We start from the raw sequence: 19,758 nt of genomic DNA, 5'->3' as shown, positions 1-19,758 counted from the left end.
GTCACGTGGCGACGCCGCGCCCCTCCCCGCCAGAAAAGCTGGGGGCTGCGGGGCCGCGGGGCCTGCAGTGACGGGAGGCGACACGGGGCGGTGACTTGCGCGGCTGTCGGGTCGAACGACCCGGGACAGGCGGAAGCACTGGCCCGGGTGGCCTAGGCCTGAGTTCCTGGGCCCCGTGGCCGCGGGGCGCAGGGCGGTCGGGCAGGACCCGGCCTGCAGATCACACCCTCCTGTGCACGTAGCCGCTACCGAGGTTCGGAAGGGCGGGGCCGGGCCTAGCCGGATCTACCGGTTCTGGGGCTCAGGTGACGGAGCTTAGGCTGTCCGCCCCTGGCCGGGGTCTAACCGAACCCTGAGCCCCCTGGACCGGCTTCCCGGTGCTGACGTCGATGCCCCGAGTCCAGCAGCCCTCAACAGGTCGGCAGAGAAAGGAAGTCTCCGAGGACTTACGCGGGAGGATGCTAGGAACCTCCCTTGGACTTCTCCCATGAAACCTCGCCAACCCTTTTTTTGTTCGTCATCGAAACGTTTTCTGCCACTAATACTGTTCTTCAGAATATCATTTTCAACACTTTCCTTCATCTCTTAACATCCTGCTAGTCAGGGCAAGCTGTAATTTAATTGAGAGTAAAATAATGGTTACAGACCAGACAGGATTTTCGAAGGGTCTCACAGAACTCAGTTTGGTTAACTGTTCAGAGAAACCACCTCCAGCTCATCATTTGAAAAACACTTTATAATCTCCTGCCTCTTACCTGTTGGTTTTTTTTTTCCCCCTCTGTGAAGAAGCCTCAGGAAGCTGCGTTGTTTTACCTTCTACTAACTTGAAGAAAAAAGCATTTTAAAGATTGCTTTTGATAAGGTTCAAGGTTTTTAAGGAGCTTTGTGATAAACTATTATAAGGAATGTGCGTACGAAAATGTTTTTATCAGCCCTAACAAATGGTAATTCACCAGCATCCATAGAAGTATAATTTTTTTTTAATTCTGAACTGACCACCTATTATTTTTTAAGCTTCACTGTATATATCTGTACAGATTTTATCTATATGTGTCTATAAAATGAACAAGTGTATTAATTCAAAATCCAAAAAGGACTATGATGAAATAGAATGAAAAATAATTCCCGCTCCCATCCTTGCCCTTCAACTACCATAGTCTCAGAGGCAATCATTTAGCATTTCCTAATGTATCCCTCCCAAGAAATGTTACAAATAAACATGATAATAGTTACATTTCTTTTTACAGGAAAGATAATGTACTATGTAGACTGTTAAGTTCCTTCCTTTTTTCTCTTAAAATAGCCTGGATATTCTTCCCTATTGATGTCGGGCCACAAGCAAACAGTCCAGAATTCTTGAGACATTTTTGGTGCAAAAAGGTGTTTACCTTATAGCACCAGAACAGGAGCTGTGGGCAGAAGGAGCTGCACTTTTGCTGAATGAAGCCAGTGGTTATCTGCTTAGAGCTCAAGGGGGAGGGGATGTGCAGCGAGTATTATAAATGTCTTCCTCGAAATTCTACTGGTAAAACTAGTTTTGGAAGATTTCTCTGGTGCTTATGGTTCAGCCTGATATTAACTATCAGTGAGCTTTACAGGCAGTCATGAGACCCTTTAAGAATGTAGCAATCAGCCCATGTTTGATCCTTATCTAAACTGTGGAGGCTATAGATCACCTCTCTGGGCTAAAGGTGAACATTTTTCTGCTTCTATACATCATAGCATATCACTGCATAAAGAACTGCTTCATCCTTCCTAGTGGCAGTATAGTTTTCCATTGTATGCAAATATCATATTTAATCAATTGCCTGTGGGTGGACATTTAGATTGTTGCCAAGCCAATATCATCACAAACTAAGCAGCAACTGATAACTAATTACACCACACAAAGGGAAACTATACCAATAAATCCTTAGACTGGAAGCTTTAGATCAAAGGGTATTTTTAATTTTGGTAGATATTGCAAAATTATTCTCCATAGAAGTTGCGCCAATTTTATTTGCTTTCTTTCAAATTTTGCCTGGGAAGATTTACAAGGCTATATTGGGAGAGAGTAGGGATGATAAGGGGTAAGAGAAAGATTATCACTTTATACCATAATTAAAGAAGTATTAAGATGCAAATTGATACTAAACAAACTTTACAAGAAGTTTCCTTTACTTATTTTGGAATAAATTGTTTGGCTAACCAAATGATGAGATGCTTTTTGTCCTGTAAAGGATCATGATAACCTTTCACTATAAAGTGAGCAACTTACTTAAAAAACAGAAAAGAGGGATTGAGAGTAGAAAATGAAGACTTTTCGGTGCCTGGTTGGCTCAGTCAATTAAGCATCTACCTTAGGCTCAGGTCATGATCCTAGCGTCCTGGGATGGAGTCCCATGTCTGGCTCCCTGCTCAGTGGGGAGTCCGTTTCTCCCTCTGCCCCTCTTCTCACTAGTTCTCTCAATCTCTCTCTCAAATACATAAATAAAAATCTTTTTTTTTAAATGGAGGCTTTTTCTTGGCATTATTCCGCAAATAAGAATTTTCTTCCCTACCAGCAATGAAAGAAAAATTTCTAGAATTGTTTCTCAATATATAACATTTTAAAGCTCTTATCATTTTATTTGATCAGATGCATCCATTTTTTTAAAGATTTTATTTATTTATTTGACAGACAGACCACAAGCAGGCAGAGAGGCAGGCACAGAGGAAGGGAAACAGGCTCCCTGCTGAGCAGAGAGCCCGATGTGGGGCTCTATCCCAGGACCCTGGGACCTGAGCGGAAGGCAGAGGCTTTAACATACTGAGCCACCCAGGCGCCCCCAGATGCATCCATTTTAACAGTGAATTTTCTCTATTTTTATGTTCCAGAATGTAAGTCAATTTCACAGAATGGAGAAATAGTAGAAAATACCAACCAGAGCTGTAAGAAAAAAAAACTCAGGGACGCCTGGGTGGCTCAGTTGGTTAAGCAGCTGCCTTCGGCTCAGGTCATGATCCCAGCGTCCTGGGATCGAGTCCCACATCGCGCTCCTTGCTCGGCAGGGAGCCTGCTTCCCCCTCTGACTCTGCCTGCCACTCTGCCTGTGCTCGCTCTTGCTCTCTCTCTCTCTGACAAATAAATAAATAAAATATTTTTAAAAAAAAACTCAAAGAAATAGATGATTGTTATATTTACATGCCAGATTTTAACAAAGTATTCAGTATATATTGTTCTGTAGCAGTTCTGAGTAGAGTTCTGGTTTTTAAGATTTTTATTTTTAAAAAATTTTCAGAGGGGGGAGGGGCAGAGGAAGAGGGAAGGTCAGGGGCAAGAAGGAAAAGGGAGAGGCAGAGGGAAGGGAAGAGAGAATCTTAAGCAGGCTCCAACCCCAGCGCAGAGCCCAACTCAGGGCTCCATCTCACGACCCTGAGATCATGACCTGATCTAAAATCAAGAGTCAGACAATCAACTGAGCTGCCCAGGCACCCGGAGTTCTGTTTTTTTTAAAGTCATTTTTTGAGATATAATTCACATACAATAAAATGCATCCTTCTTAATGAGTTCAGACAAATGTGTACAGTTGTGTAACTACCACCATAATCAGGACATATAACATTTCCATTACACCAAAACATTCCCTCATTCTCCTTTGTAGTGAACACCTCACCTCAACCCCAGTTCCTGGCAACCACTGATATGCTTTCTTCCCCTATTCTTTTACCATTTCCAGACTATAACATAAATGGAATCATAAAATTTGTAGCCTTTTAACTCTCTCTTATTTCACTTAGCATAATGCCTTTGAGATTCATCCACTGTCATTGCATGTATCAGTAATTTATTCCTTTTTATTGCTGAGTGGCAATCTATTATATGGCTTTAACACAGCTTGTTCATCCCTTCATTAGTTGAAAGACATTTGAGTTTCCAGTTTGTAGTGATTATGAATAAAGCCAATATAAACATCTATGTGCAAAGTTTCATTCAGGCTTTAAATTTAGGGTTTTCTTAAATTAATGTTTTTTTTAGAAAAAAAATTTCATTTTTAAGTAATCTGCTCATCCAATGTGGGGCTTGAACTCACAACCCCAAGATCAAGAGTTCTATGCTCTACTGAGCCAGCCAGGTTTCCCTAAAATTATTTTCTAAGAGTCACATCTAGGTTGGAAATACCACGTCACAACTTCATCGACATAAATACCATTTCATATTATTTTAGAAGCTTAAAGTTTATTCATTGACATTTATTAAACATCTGTATATAGCAGGTACCATTCTAGGCACATGGATAAAACCATTGTCAAATTCCCTTCCCAAAAAATATACCCAAACAATATGGTGATAAGGCAAAACTTTGTTTATTGTTTACTGGTAAGAGGGATCAGTACTTTGACAGTCTCAGTAACATTTCCAAGAGGGAAGGTTTTGGGGTCTGGTTTAAGGGGGCTCTTCAATCAGGAGGTTTGATTAGGATTTGGTGACAATCATGACATAATAGGTTAGGATTAGTAGACACAGTAAGGGGGTTTTAAGAGTCTTGGAGAGTGTATTAGTTATTATTGCTGCTCTAACAAACTACACAAAGTTAGGGGCTTAAAATTGCACAAATTTATCATCTTATAATTTTGTAAGTCCAAAGTCTGACACTGATCTTGCTGGGTCAAGACCAAGTTGTTGGCAGACTGAATCCTTCTGGACACTCCAGGAGACAATCCCTTTCTTTGTCTTTTCCAGCTTGGAGAGGCTATCTACATCCTTCGGCTTATAGCCCCTTTCATCTTCGGAGTCAGCAATTGCTGGGTGAGTACTTTCCTAAATCACATCACTCTGACTTTCTCTTCTGCTCCCTCTTCTACTTTTGAGAACCCCTGTGATTACTGTGGGCCAATTCAGATAATCCAGAAAGATCTATTTTAAGGTCGACTGAATTAACAACTTAATTCTACCTGCCACCCTATATCCCTTTGTCCTGTAACACAGCATATTCAAAGCTTCGAGGGATTAGTACATGCACAACTTTGGGGGACTGCTATTTTGTTTACCACAGTGTACACAGTCATTTAAAGTCATCTACTGAAAAAATAGAAAAGATTCAGCACTAAGAGAAAAAAAAAGTTAAAAAATAAAGTTATCTACTGAAAAGTTGAGCAGTCTGATGTTCATTTAAATGGGATTTTGAGGGGTGCCTGGGTGACTCAGTGGGTTAAAGCCTCTGCCTTCAGCTCAGGTCATGATCCCAGCATCCTGGGATCAAGCCTTGCATTGGGCTCCAGGGAACCTGCTTCCCCCCTCCTTCTCTGCCTGCCTCTCTGCCTACTTGTGATCTCTGTTTGTCAAATAAATAAGTAAAATAAAATATATAAATATATATTTATAATATATGAATAAAATAAAATTTAAAATATATAAATAAAATAAATAAGTGGGGTTTTTAAAAAATATTTATTTATTTATTTGAGAGAGAGAGTGGGTGTGCATGCTCCTGTGAGTGGGGGAAGGGCTGAGGGAGAGAATCTTCAAGCAGACTCTCCTTTGAGTGTGGAGCCCCATCTCTGAACCCAGGAGGTCATGACTTGAGCTGAAACCAAGAGTCAGTTGCTCAACTGACTGAGCCATCGAGGCCCCCCCAGTGCTAAATACTTTCAATGTGTTATTTCATCTTCCCAACCTTTTCATCTCTGTCTTGTCCATTACCACCATGACACTGAAACCACTCACCAAGAACACCAACAATGACCACATTGCCAAATTCAAAAGTTGAATCTTTGTCTTTACTTTACTGACATTTAATACAGCTGACCATTTCCCCTGGTTTGAAACACTTCTGTATTTTTTAGAGATGCCCCACTATTGAATTTCTCTCTAAACCCCCTGGTAGCTACTTTTCAGGCTCATTTGCAGAAGATCCTTTACCTTTTTCTGACTTCTGAATACAAGTGCCCTAAGACTTGGTTTTGAGCTCTTTCACTGGAGAGATCCAGAGATGGCCAACATTTTCTATAAAGGCAAGATAGTAAATAGCTTAGGCTTTGCAGGCCAAGCAGCAAAATCAAGGATTTTATGTAGGTATATAACAATAGATTTAATTTTTTCCATTAAATTTTTAAAGTTTTTTTTAAAAGATTTTATTTATTTATTTGAGAGAGAGATCACAAGTAGGCAGAGAGGCAAGGGGAAGCAGGCTCCCCACAAAGCAGAGAGCCCGATGCAGGGCTCGATCCCAGGACCCCGAGATCATGACCTGAGCCGAAGGCAGAGCCTTAACCAACTGAGCCACCCAGGCGCTCCTATTAATTTTTTTGATAAAATTCAAAATTTGAGTAAGCTTTGTAATTCAAGTCTACTAATGAGGATAGTAATTTTTCTTTTTTGGCAGGGAGTGAAGATAACATTTCACTTGATTGGGATTCAGAATTAATGTTTCCTGTCACCAGAAGTGCATTCAGGGGTGCCTGGCTGGTTCAGGTGGTAGAGCATAGGAATCTTGATCTTGGGGTCTTGAGTTCAAACCTCATGTTTGATTTTTAGAGCTTACATTTTTTAAAAAAGTGCTTTCAAATACTGATCTGTTAATGCTTATCTGTAATGAAATTCTATTTCACTTTTGAAAACATCTTTTCACACAGATGGGTACTGCCAAATACTAATATCAATCTGTTGGCATGTGATATTAATTAAGAATAGGCATGTCTTGGGGTGCCTGGGTGGCTCAGTCTGATAAGCATCTGCCTTCGGCTCAGGTCCTGATCTCAGAGTTCATGCTCACTCTCTCTTTCTAATAAATAAAATCTTTAAAAAGAAAAAAAGGAATATTCATTTCTTGGAAAAAAATTGTATAGAATTTCACTAAGTTCTTTTCTTGATGTATTCCTTAGGATAAATCATTACCTTGAAGGGCAATCACCTCTAATTGAAGATTGAATGGGAGATCCTCAGTTGTATAGATAGGTGGATTTTAAAATATGAACATTTCCTTTACATCTGAAGTGAAGTCCAGAAAACACTGTAGGCACTGAACTCAGAAAAGATATACGCAGCAAATTTGTGTGGTAATGCACATTTTACTTCTCGCTGTAACTTTTGACAGCACAGGAAGTGTGTGAAGCAATTTATATCATTTGTCTTCAAAAAAAGTTATTGTAGGGGCGCCTGGGTGGCTCAGTGGGTTAAGCCGCTGCCTTCGGCTCAGGTCATGATCTCAGGGTCCTGGGATCGAGTCCCGCGTCGGGCTCTCTGCTCAGCAGGGAGCCTGCTTCCTTCTCTCTCTCTCTCTGCCTGCCTCTCAGTGTACTTGTAATTTCTCTCTGTCAAATAAATAAATAAAATCTTTTAAAAAAAAAAAGTTATTGTTGCTGAAATGACTTCACTGTGGTAAAAGTTTTCACATATGAACAGTTTGCCTTGTAATTCCAGGTTGAACTCATTAAGACGCAACACTGAGTCTTCAGTAAAAGCTAAATTCCAAATTATTTCGTGTTCAACAGTAGATGAGGGCAATTCTCATTCATAAAAACCTCTGTCTCATTGTATTCACGATCGCCAAAAGGTCGAAGCAACCCAAGTGTCCATCGATGAATGAACGGATAAGTAAAATGTGGTATACTCATACAAGAGCTTATTACTCAACCTTAAAAGGAAGGAAACTCTGACACATGCTGTAACATGGATGAAACTTGAGGGTGTTATGCTCAATGAAATAAGTCAGTCACAGAACAGACAAATACTGTAATATTCCAGTTCTTTGAATACCAAGACTAGTCAAATTCATAAAGACAGAAGGTAGAATGATGGTTGCCAGGATATCGGGGAGCGGGAGAATGGGAACTTTGTTTAATGGGTATAGAGTTTCTGTTTCTCATGATGAGATGAGTTTTGCAGATGGATACTGACGATGGTGGAGATGGTTTCACAACAATGTGCATGTACTTAACACCACTGAAATGGTCACTTGAAAATGGTTAGAATGTTAAATTTTACATTTTACTATTTTACCATCATTTAAAAAAAATTTCCATCCATGTCCTGAGCTCCAACAATCACGACTATACTTTAACCCCTACTAAGCCATGAAACTAGTGTGGCAGAATCAGGATAACCAGATTTATTTCTGAAAGAAATTCCTGGAACTCATGATGGTTAAATCTAAGGGAGCAAATGAAGTTCATTGTTGACATCATTGGTTCAATAACATGTGATAAATTCAAATGTTTGCCCTAAGGCTGGCTTTAGACACCTTACATTTTCAAAAACTTTATAAATCTGTTTAACCGAATTTTTTCTGCTTCTCACATATTAGTACCATTGATTGTAACACATCTTATCCCACTCAACTTCCAGTTATAGTGAATTAGTGTTTCCTCAATTTCTTTGAAAATATTCTCACACGTAGAAAATATTCTCACAGACTAGTCTTAGAGGCTATTTCTTCGGTCACTTCTAAATCAACATTGATTCCTTGAATAAACAACTGACAGAATGGCATAACATCCCTGGGCTTATCAAGAGTTGAAGACAACATGGATTAATAGAATTGAAAAACTATAAATAATTCCTAACACTTATCATCAGTTGGTTTTCCACATGGGTTCCGAGGTAATACAATAGGCAAGCAATACTCTTTTCAACAAAGAGTACTGGGCAACAGCATCCATACACAAAAGAATGAATTTGGACCCCTACTTTTTGCCATAAACAAAAATCAGCTCAAAATGAATCAAAGATCTAATTTTAAGAGCTAAAACTGTAAAACTCTTAAAGAAAACATAGGCATAAGTTTTAAGACTTGGATTAGGCAATAGTTTATTAGAAAGGTGTGATATTGTGATTTATAATTTAAATGTGTATTTTTATGTGAATAGCCAAATGTATTTCTTATATATTTGGTGCTTGTGCACAATTTCTGGCTCACAGCTTCCTAAACCCTTGGGATTCCCTAAATGCTGAGAGTGATAAGGCATCTTTTGTTTATTTATTTTTTTTTTTAAAGATTTTGTTTATTTATTTGACAGAGAGAAATCACAAGTAGATGGAGAGGCAGGCAGAGAGAGAGAGGGAAGCAGGCTCCCTGCTGAGCAGAGAGCCCGATGCGGGCCTCGATCCCAGGACCCTGAGATCATGACCTGAGCCGAAGGCAGCGGCTTAACCCACTGAGCCACCCAGGCGCCCTCTTTTGTTTATTAATAGGGTGACTTCTGGGATTCACCTAAGGATGGAGACTGATTACCAAGAAGACCAACTATGTGATTGGAAGGTTGAAACTATCAGTCCCATTCACAACCCCTTACTCCCCAACCTCCCAGAAGGGAAAAGGCTGACTAAGCCAGTGGCCAGTTACTTAATCAATCATGACTATGCAATGAAGCTTCCATAAAAACCAAAAAGTACTGGTTCTGAGAGCTTCTGGGGGAGAATTACATACTTGGAGAGGGTGTGGAAGCTCTGTGCACTTTCCCCATACCTCGCTCTGTATATCTCTTCATCTGTATGTTGAGTCATATCCTTTATCATATCCTTTAATAGACCAGTAAACACGACTATTTCCCTGAGTTCCGTGAGCTAAGGAGGAGATTATTTAGTCCCTCCACAATCTGTAGCTGGTTGGTCAGAAACACAAGTTATAGCCTGGGGCTTGTGTCTGGCATCCGAAGTGGGGGATAGAAGGCATCTTGTAGGACTGAGCCCTGAGTGTGTGGAATCTGATGCTATCTCTGGGTAGATAGTGTCAGAATTGAGCTGAATTCTTGGACATCCACCAGGTATCCAAAAATGGCTTGGTGTTGGTGTGGGGGAACCCCTCCCATATTGGAATCGGATCTAGGAAATTTAAAAGAATACAACACCAAAAAGACAAGCAGTGAAAGAAAAAGATAGACTTCTTCAACATTAAAATCTTTTGTACATCAAAGAACAGCATCAAGAAAATGAGAAGAGGGCGCCTGGGTGGCTCAGTGGGTTAAGCCGCTGCCTTCGGCTCAGGTCATGATCTCGGGGTCCTGGGATCGAGTCCCATGTTGGGCTCTCTGCTCAGCAGGGAGCCTGCTTCTCTCTCTCTCTGCCTGCCTCTCTGTCTACTTGTGATCTCTCTGTCAAATAAATAAATAAATAAATCTTTAAAAAAAAAAAAAAGAAAGAAAGAAAGAAAAAGAAAATGAGAAGACAAGACAAATACCCTATTTTTCAAAAGTAGGCAGAAGATCTGAATGAACATTTTTTTTTTAAGATTTTATTTATTTATTTGACAGACAGAGATCACAAGTAGGCAGAGAGGCAGGCAGAGAGAGCAAGAGAGGAGGAGGAGGCTCCCTGTGGAGCAGAGAGCCAGATGCGGGGCTCAATCCCAGGAGACTGGGATCATGAGCTGAGTCGAAGGCAAAGGCTTTAACCCACTGAGCCGCCCAGGTGCCCCAACATTTCTTTAAAGAAGATACGCAAATGGTCAATAAGCACATGAGAAGATGTTCAACATCACTAAGCCATTAGGGAAATGCAAATTAATAAAATTAAGAGCAGGGGCGCCTGGGTGGCTCAGTGGGTGAAAGCCTCTGCCTTCAGCTCAGGTTATGATCCCAGGGTCCTGGGATCGAGCCACGTATCGGGCTCTCTGCTCAGCGGGGAGACTGCTTCCCTCTCTCTCTCTGCCTGCCTCTCTGCCTACTTGTGATCTCTGTCAAATAAATAAATAAAATCTTTTAAAAAAAAAATTAAGAGCACACAATGTGACTAAATTGAATTTAAATAAAATTTTGAAAATAACAAAATTTAAAGATTTAAAAAATAAAAAAATAATAAAACCCACAATGCAAAAGATACTACTTTATACTTGTGAGGATGGCTATAATCAAAATGACAGATAATTACAAGTGTTGGTAAAATGTGGAAAAATTGGAACACTCGCAGATTGCTGTTGGGATTATAAAATGGTACAGCTGCTTTGGAAAACTGTCACTTCCTCAAAAGATTAAACATAAAGTTACCATATGTCCCAGAAATTCCATTCCTTGGTATATATACAAGAGAATTCAAAACATATGTCCACACAAAAACTTGTACACAATGTTCATAGCAACATTACTTATAATAGCCAAAAGAAGGAAAACAACCCAAATGTCCAAATGGATGAATGGATAAACAATGTGGTATGTCTATACAACAGAATATTTATCATTTGGCAATAACAAAAATGAAAATGAAATACTGATGCATGCTACTCTATAGATGAACTTTGACAATATTATGCTAAGTGAATGAATTGAGTCACAAAGGACAATTTATTATATAAATTCCACTTATATGAAATGTCCACAAAAGGCAAATCTAAAAACAGAAAGAGGTTGTAGTTACCAATGACTGGGTGGTTAGGAAAGAAATTAGTAAAAACTGCTAATAGTTATAGGGTTTCTTTTTGGAGTGATAAAAATATTCTAAAATTTATTCTGGTGATAGCTGCACAACTCTGAATTACACTTTAAATGAGTAAATTGTATGGTATGATGATTACATCTCAACTATCATAAAAAATAGAGTGTCGAGGAGACCAGTTGACATCACTTACCTTGTTTCTTTATTGACTATTTTTTTTCTTAATTGACTATTGATGTTGGTCTCAATATCTTCTATTCTGAGCAACTGTTCTAACGGGAAGGCTAAACATCTTAAATAAGTTTATTTTCTCTGTAAACAGTTCTTTGCTGTAATCAAACGTGATTTAATGAGCCTGTCATCAGTAAATGGCTTTCCTTGCTTGGATGACAAAGACTCACTTAGAAACTTACTTTGGTTATAACCTCCTTTTCTTTTTTTCTTTTTGTGAAGAAATTCAGCTGTCCTGAGATAGCCCATTTAAAATTTCCTTTTTGGGGCACCTGGGTGGCTCAGTGGATTAAAGCCTCTGCCTTCAGCTCAGGTCATGATCCCAGTGTCCTGGGATAGAGCCCCGCATTGGGCTCTCTGCTCTGCGGGGAGCCTGCTTCCTCCTCTCTCTCTGCCTGCCTCTCTGCCTACTTGTGATCTGTCAAATAAATAAATAAAATCTTTAAAAATAAAATTCCCTTTTTTAAAAGATTATTTATTTATTTATTTTTAAAAAATATTTTATTTATTTATTTGACAGACGGAGATCATAAGCAGGCAGAGAGGCAGGCAGAGAGAGAGGCAGAGAGAGAGGAGGAAGCAGGCTCCCCGTTGAGCAGAGAGCCTGATGCGGGGATCGATTCTAGGACTCTGGGATCAGGACCTGAGCCTAAGGCAGTGGCTTAACCCACTGAGCCACCCAGGCGCCCCTCTTTTTTTTTTTTTTAAAGACACTCCTTTCACTGGGGCTCCAGGGTGGCTCAGTGGGTTGAAGCCTCTGCCTTCGGCTCAGGACATCATCCCAGGATCCTGGGATCGAGCCACGCATCGCCATCCGGCTCTCTGCTCAGCGGGGAGCCTGCTTCCTCCTCTCTCTCTGCCTGCCTCTCTGACTACTTGTGATCTCTCTGTCTCTGTCAAATAAATTTTTAAAAAAATCTTTAAAAGACACTCCTTTCACTTTCATTACCCCCCTTTTCTTTTTCAGATTATTCATTTATCTGACAGAGAGAGAGAAAGAGAGAGAGAGATCACAAGTAGGCAGAGAGGCAGGTAGAGAGAGAGGGGGAAGCAGGCTTCCTGCTGAGCAGAGAGCTGAGCTGAAGGCAGAGGCTTAACCCACTGAGCCATCGAGGCACCCCCCATTTAAAATTTTCAATACCTTTTATGATTTAGCCTCAGAAGTCACATCAATGGCTATGGTATTCTATTGGTTGCATAAGTCAGGACTATTCAGTCTGGGAAGGGAAGTACAAGGACATGAATATCAAAAGTCAGGAGTGAGTTGAGTCCATTTTAGAGGCTGCCTACCACAATGTCCTTTTAACTGAATCAATAAAAAACCCCAAGTGTCATCATTATTTTTCATTTCATAAAACATGTTTTGTTGTAATGATTATAATGCAAATAGTAAGTAGTTAATACAAAGTTGCTCATGGTTTATAGTCTCCATATATCTATCGCCCCCACCCCACCCCAGAAATGAAGTCCAAGTAAACAATTAAGGCAAATGAGAATACTAACAATCTTATTTTTTTTAAAAGATTTTATTTATTTATTTGATAGAGAGAGATCACAAGTAGACGGAGAGGCAGGCAGAGAGAGAGAGAGAGGGAAGCAGGCTCCCTGCCGAACAGAGAGCCCGATGCGGGACTCGATCCCAGGACCCTGAGATCATGACCTGAGCCGAAGGCAGTGGCTTAACCCACTGAGCCACCCAGGCGCCCACTAACAATCTTATTTATCATTTATTTATTCATCCTCTTAACAATTATCTACTGAATGCCTATTGTCTACCAGATAGCATTATAAGCATTCTAGACTGTAGAGGCAGTAGTGAACAAAACAGTTCTCTTTCTAATAGGGCTTCTATTTTAGTGAAGACACAGACACACAAATACACACTTACATATGATCAACTCTCAGGTATAAATACAAAGAGGAAAAAGGGAAAAGGGATAGAATGACTACAGATACTATTTTAGCTAGGTTGGCCAGGAAAAAACCTCTCAAAGGAGATGAATATTAAGGAAAAACTTAAACATGGTCTTTTTTTTTTTTTTAAGATTTTTTTTTTTTATTTATTTGACAGAGAGATCACAAGTAGGCATAGAGGCAGGCAGAGAGAGAGGAGGAAGCAGGCTCCCCGCCAAGCAGAGAGCCCGATGCGGGGCTCGATCCCAGGACCCCGAGATCATGACCCAAGCCGAAGGCAGCGGCTTTAACCCACTGAGCCACCCAGGTGCCCCAAACATGGTCTTTTAATAAATGTTTACTTTAAAACATATGAGCATTGGGGTTTTTTTTTTAAACTTTTTTTTTTTTTTTTTAAGATTTTATTTATTTATTTGACAGACAGAGATCACAAGTAGGCAGAGAGGCAGGCAGAGAGAGAGGAGGAAGCAGGCTCCTCGCCAAGCAGAAAGCCCGATACGGGGCTCGATCCCAGGACCCTGGGACCATGACCCAAGCCGAAAGCAGAAGCCTTAACCCACTGAGCCACCCAGGCTCCCCTGAGCATTGGGGTTTTTAAATCATAATTACTGCATAACAAATGGCTCAAAACTTAGTGGCTTAAAAGAGCAGTAGCCATTTATTATCTCTCACGATTTCTGTGGGTCAGGAATGCAGATATGGCTTTGGTAGGCAACTCTGGCTTAGGGGTCTCTAAAGAGGTAGTAGTCATTGGAAGACTTAACTGGGGATGGAACATCAGACGTGGCTTGTAGGTTGCTGCTGGTTGTCATATAGAAGATGCTGTTCCTTTCCACTGGGGTCTCTCTACAAGACTGCCTGAGTATCCTCATACCAAGGAGTGAGTGTTTCAAGAGACAAGAGCAAGGCAGAAGCTGTAATACCTTTATAACCTAGCCTCTGAAGTCACACACTGTCACTTTTGTATTATTCACCTGGTCACGTAGATTAGCCCTGATTCACTGTGGGTAGGGACTACACAGGGCATTAATAACAGGAAATGTGGATCATTGCAAACCATCTAAGAGGCTGGTTATACCAATCCAAACCATCGTTTTCTCTCGTATATGATTTTAAGCATTTACATGAGGGGAAAAAAACCCATTAATGAACACCAAAATCAATTTTTTATATTGGTCCAATTTCATTTCTAGTCTTTATTCACATGCATAACCTGTGTAAATTCACATAGAACACTGTACCCAACAATGCTAGAATATACATTCTTTTCAAATTACACTATGAAGGTACATTTACCAAGGTAGTCCATACTCCAGATCATAAAACAAGTCTCAGTAAGTGTAAAAGGATTCAGGCCAGGAATGCCTGCGTGGTTCTGTGGGTTAAGCATCTGATGCATGACCTCAGGTCATGGGATTGAGTCCAGAGTCGGCTTGAGTTTCTTTCCCCTCCCTGCCTCCTGCTCACACACCCTCTGTCCTTCTCTAAAATGAATAGATCTTCAAAAAAAAAAAAAAAAAATATATATATATATATATATATATATATGGGGTGCCTGGATGGCTCAGTCACTTGGCTCTCTTCAGCTCAGGTCATGATGCCAGGGTCCTGGGATCAAGCCCCACATCAGGCTCCCTCCTCGGTTGGGAACCTACTACTCCCTCTCCCTTCCACTCTGCCTACTAGAGGTCTCTCTCTCTCTCTCTATCAAATAAATAAATAAAATCTTTAAAAAAAAAAAAGTACAAAAACACTTTAAGAATGGATTTTTGTTTGTGGGAAATTTTAATTTCTTTAAAAATCGGGGCACCTGGGTGGCTCAGTGGGTTGGGCCTCTGCCTTCGGCTCAGGTCGTGGTCTCGGGGTCCTGGGATCGGGCCCCGCATCGGGCTCTCTGCTCTGCGGGGAGCCTGCTTCCTCCTCTCTCTCTCTGCCTGCTGCTCTGCCTGCTTGTGATCTGTGTGTCAAATAAATAAATAAAATATTTAAAAAAAATATTGGGTATTTGAGTCATCTGTTTATCTTGGGTGAAACTTGTTAGTTTGGCTTTCAAGTATTTTTGTTTCAACTAATTTATTAAATGAATAAGTTATATATTCCCTTATAGTCTTTTTACTATCTGTGGAATCTACAGTGATGTCATCTCATCCCTGATACTGGTAATTTATACCTTCTTTCGTTCTATCCTGAGCAGTCTGGCTAATGGTTTATCAATTTGACTGCTCTTCTTGTATAACCATCTTCTGGACTTATTGACTTTCTCTATTGTTTGTACCATTTTCCATTTCATTGGTTTCTGCTGTGATCTTCATTATTTTCTTTCTTTCTTTCTTTCTTTCTTTCTCTCTTTCTTTCTTTCTTTCTTTCTTTTTTCTTTTTCTGGCTTTCTAAGGTGCAAGCCAAAGTCATGGATTGAGAACTTTTTTTTTTCCTAGTATTTGCACTATAAATTTGCTGTAAGTACTGCTTTAGGAGCATTTCACAAATACTGATATGTTCTGCTTTCATCTTAGAAAAATATTTTCTAATTTTCCTTTTCAGTTTTTTGATCCAGGGTTTGTATCAAAGTGTATTATTCAGAGGTGCCTTGATGGCTTAGGGGTTAAACTTCTCACTTGGGCTCAGGTCATGATCTCAGGGTTCTCAGATGGAGCCCCGCATCGGGTTCTCTGCTCGGCGGAGAGCCTGCTTCCTCCTCTCTCTCTCTGCCTACCTCTCTGCCTACTTGTGATCCTATTGTCAAATAAATAAAATCTTAAAAAAAAAAAAAATACTTTGACCTTTCCCCCATTGCTAGGGTCAATTTATACACTTCAAATATATACAGATTATTCTGTCAACTGTACCTCAGTAAAGAGGTACAATCTTTTGTGAAGATTGTAGTTGCTATTATTGTTATTATTGTACTAGAATGGATATTTTTGTTTCAATATTTATCCAAACAACAGATCTGGCTGGAAACTTCCAGGTATACCTTTCCACTGTAATCAACTGATCACTAAGTTCTGTAATATTTGTCACCTTCTTTTGACTATCATTTTTTTTTAAAGATTTTATTTATTTATTTGACAGATCACAAGTAGGCAGAGAGGCAGGCAGGCAGAGACAGAGGGAAGCAGGCTCCCCACAGAGCAGAGAGCCCGACATGGGGCTCGATTCCAGGACCCTGGGATCATGACCTGAGCCGAAGGCAGAAGCATTAACCCACTGAGCCACCCAGGCGTCCCTATCATTTTTTTTTTAAGATTTTATTTATTTGCCAGAGAGAGGAGACACAGCGAGAGAAGGAACACAAGCAGGGGAGAGGGAGAGGGAGAGGGAGAAGCAGGCTCCCCACTGACCAAGGAGCCTGACGTGGGACCCAGGACCCTGGGATCATGACCTGAGCCAAAGGCTTAAAAACTGAGCCACCCAGGCTTCCCTCCTTTCCACTATCATTATTAATGTGTTGGGTGTGTGTAAATATTTGGGTTTGCATAGATTATAAGAAAGGGCACAAAAACCACACAATATAGACTCTACCATAAAGGGGTGAATTCTCTCTGGACTTAGTGGTGGGGACAAGTTGATGTGTCAAGGTTCTGAGAACCAAAGTCCCCAGGAGTGATCCTCATTTCTCTTCTGGACAACTGCAATAACATCTCTCATTCTTTTAATTTAATGTTAAAGGTGTTAACAATAAATCTATGGATGCCTATGTGGCTCAGTCAGGTAAGCAATGGCCTTCAGCTCAGCCCCATGTTGGGCTCCCCATTGAGCCCTCTGCATGTACCTCCCCCTGCTTGTGCTCTCTCTCTCCCACTCTCTGACAAATAAGTAAATAAAATCTTTAAAAATAAATAAATAAATAAACCAATAAATCTAATAACATGTGAAGAAACAATTTTTCTTGAGCATTTAAATGTTGGTTAAAGATGATCAATTAATTAAATGAAGCCATGCATTTCATATAATTGAGTATTAATCCTATACACATACATATATATTTATACACAACACTAACATCATGGATTTTATTAATGTCTTCGTTATCTCTATCCTAATTTTTGTCTTCCTAATTTTTGATCCCCTCTCTACTGCTATGCTTTTCTTCTTTTTGATATCTTCTGAAGGACCTAATAATATTTTTATTTGTTCCTAGAATTACATTAATATTACTGTATCAAAAGTAAAATTAGGGGTGCCTGGCTCACTCAGTTGGTAGAGCATGTGACTCTTAATCTTAGGGTCACGAATTTGAGCCTCACTTTGGGTGTAGAAATTATTTAAAAATAAAATCTTAAAAAAAAGAACCCACTAACAGTAAACCATCTCAAACAAACTGAGATTACAGAATTTGGGTCACAGTTTGGTTTAGTGGAGTTCTGGGGCTTGGCTTTTTCGTAAGATCAAGTCAATCAATTGGTTTTACTTCCAGTCTTGACATTCTTAAAAAGATTTTAAATGTTTTTTGAATGTGAGGCTCTCCTCTCGTCTTCCAGATAAAATACAAATTCCTTACTCCGCCATAGAATAGACTTGGGGGGGCCCTGGGTGGCTCAGTGGGTTAAAGCCTCTGCTTTCGGCTCAGGTTATGATCTCAGGGTCCTGGGATCGCATCGGGCTTTCTGCTCAGCAGGGAGTCTGCTTCCCTCCCTCTCTCTCTGCCTGCCTCTCTGACTACTTATGATCTCTGTCTGTCAAATAAATAAATAAAATCTTTAAAAAAAAAAAAAAAAGAATAGTCTTGGGAATATAGCCCCCCATTGCAGCCTCAACCTCTGCTGGTGTCCCACACAAACAGGCTTCCAGCCATTCCCACCAATTCTTTCTCAGTCAAAACATACCTCCTGTGAAAAGCTTATTATCTAAACTCTTTCTGGCAATTGTTTCAGACTCTAAGCTCTCTAGCAAATTCTTTGTAACACTTAAGCAATATCTGTAATTGTTTATTAATAGCCTGGGAATTCTCAGAGGACAGAGACAGGTACTTATCGATAGCTGTTAAATTTTGCATGAACAAGTGTTTTCTCCTTTGTCCACGCACTCATTATTCCCTTCAAGATAGCCAACTAGTTAGGGATTGTGCAAATATCTTTTCTTTTCTTTCTTTTTTTTCTTTTAAGATTTTATTTATTTGAAGGGGCACCTGGGTGGCTCAGTGGGTTAAGCCGTTGCCTTTGGCTCAGGTCATGATCTCAGGGTCCTGGGATCGAGTCCCACATCAGGCTCTCTGCTCAGCTGGGAGCCTGCTTTCCTCCCTCTCTCTGCCTGCCTCTCTGTCTACTCGTGATCTCTGTCAAATAAATAAATAAAAATCTTTAGAAAAAAAAAGATTTTATTTATTTGACAGAGAGACATAGCAAGAGAGGGACAGAAGCAAGGCGAGTAGGAGAGGGAGAAGTGGGCTTCCCACCAAGAAGGGAGCTCATGCGGGGTTTGGTTCTGGGAGCCTGAGATCAGGACCTGAGCCAAAGACAGATGCTTAAGGACTGAGCCACCCAGGCACCTGGCATTGTGCAAATATCTGATGACATTGGTTTATGTGCTTTGTGATCCTAGATTTTATTATGGATATGCCTAGTAATAACAGAAAATATATAATAAAATAAATAGAAAATCTAAATAGAAAAAATATATTAAAAGAAACCATCTTTTATTTATTTATTTTAAAGATTTTATTTATTTATTTGACCGAAGAGAGAGAGAACAATCAGGGGGAGCAGCAGAGGGAAAGGGTGAAGCAGGCTTGCCACTGAGGAGGGAACCCAAAACAGGGTCTGATTCCAAGATCTTTAAAAATCTTTTTATTTATTTATTTATTTATTTATTTATTTATCTATTTATTTATTTATTTATTTGACAGACAGAAATTACAAGTAGGCGGAGAGGCAGGCAGAGAGAGAGAGAGGAAGCAGGCTCCCTGCTGAGCAGAGAGCCCGATGCGGGGCTTGATTCCAGGACTCTGGGATCATGACCTGAGCCGAAGGCAGAGGCTTTAAACCACTGAGCCACCCAGGTGCCCCAAGATTCCAAGATCTTTAGATCATGACCTGAGCTGAATGAAGGCACTTAACCAAACGAGCCGCATAGGAGCCCCCTTTATTTAATACTAAAGACAAACAAACAAATACTGAAAACAAACAAAAGAAAACTGATGAGGATTTGTTTAAAGAATAAAGTAGTGGGGTGCCTGGGTGGCTCAGTGGGTTAAAGCCTCTGCCTTCAGCTCAGGTCATTGATCTCAGGGTCCTGGGATTGAGCCCCACATTGGTCTCTCTGCTCAGCAGGGAGCCTGCTTTCTCCCT

This window comes from Mustela erminea, chromosome 3 (assembly GCF_009829155.1).
Source record: "Mustela erminea isolate mMusErm1 chromosome 3, mMusErm1.Pri, whole genome shotgun sequence".
Taxonomy (NCBI): Eukaryota; Metazoa; Chordata; class Mammalia; order Carnivora; family Mustelidae; genus Mustela; species Mustela erminea.
This window is presented reverse-complemented; position numbering follows the sequence as displayed.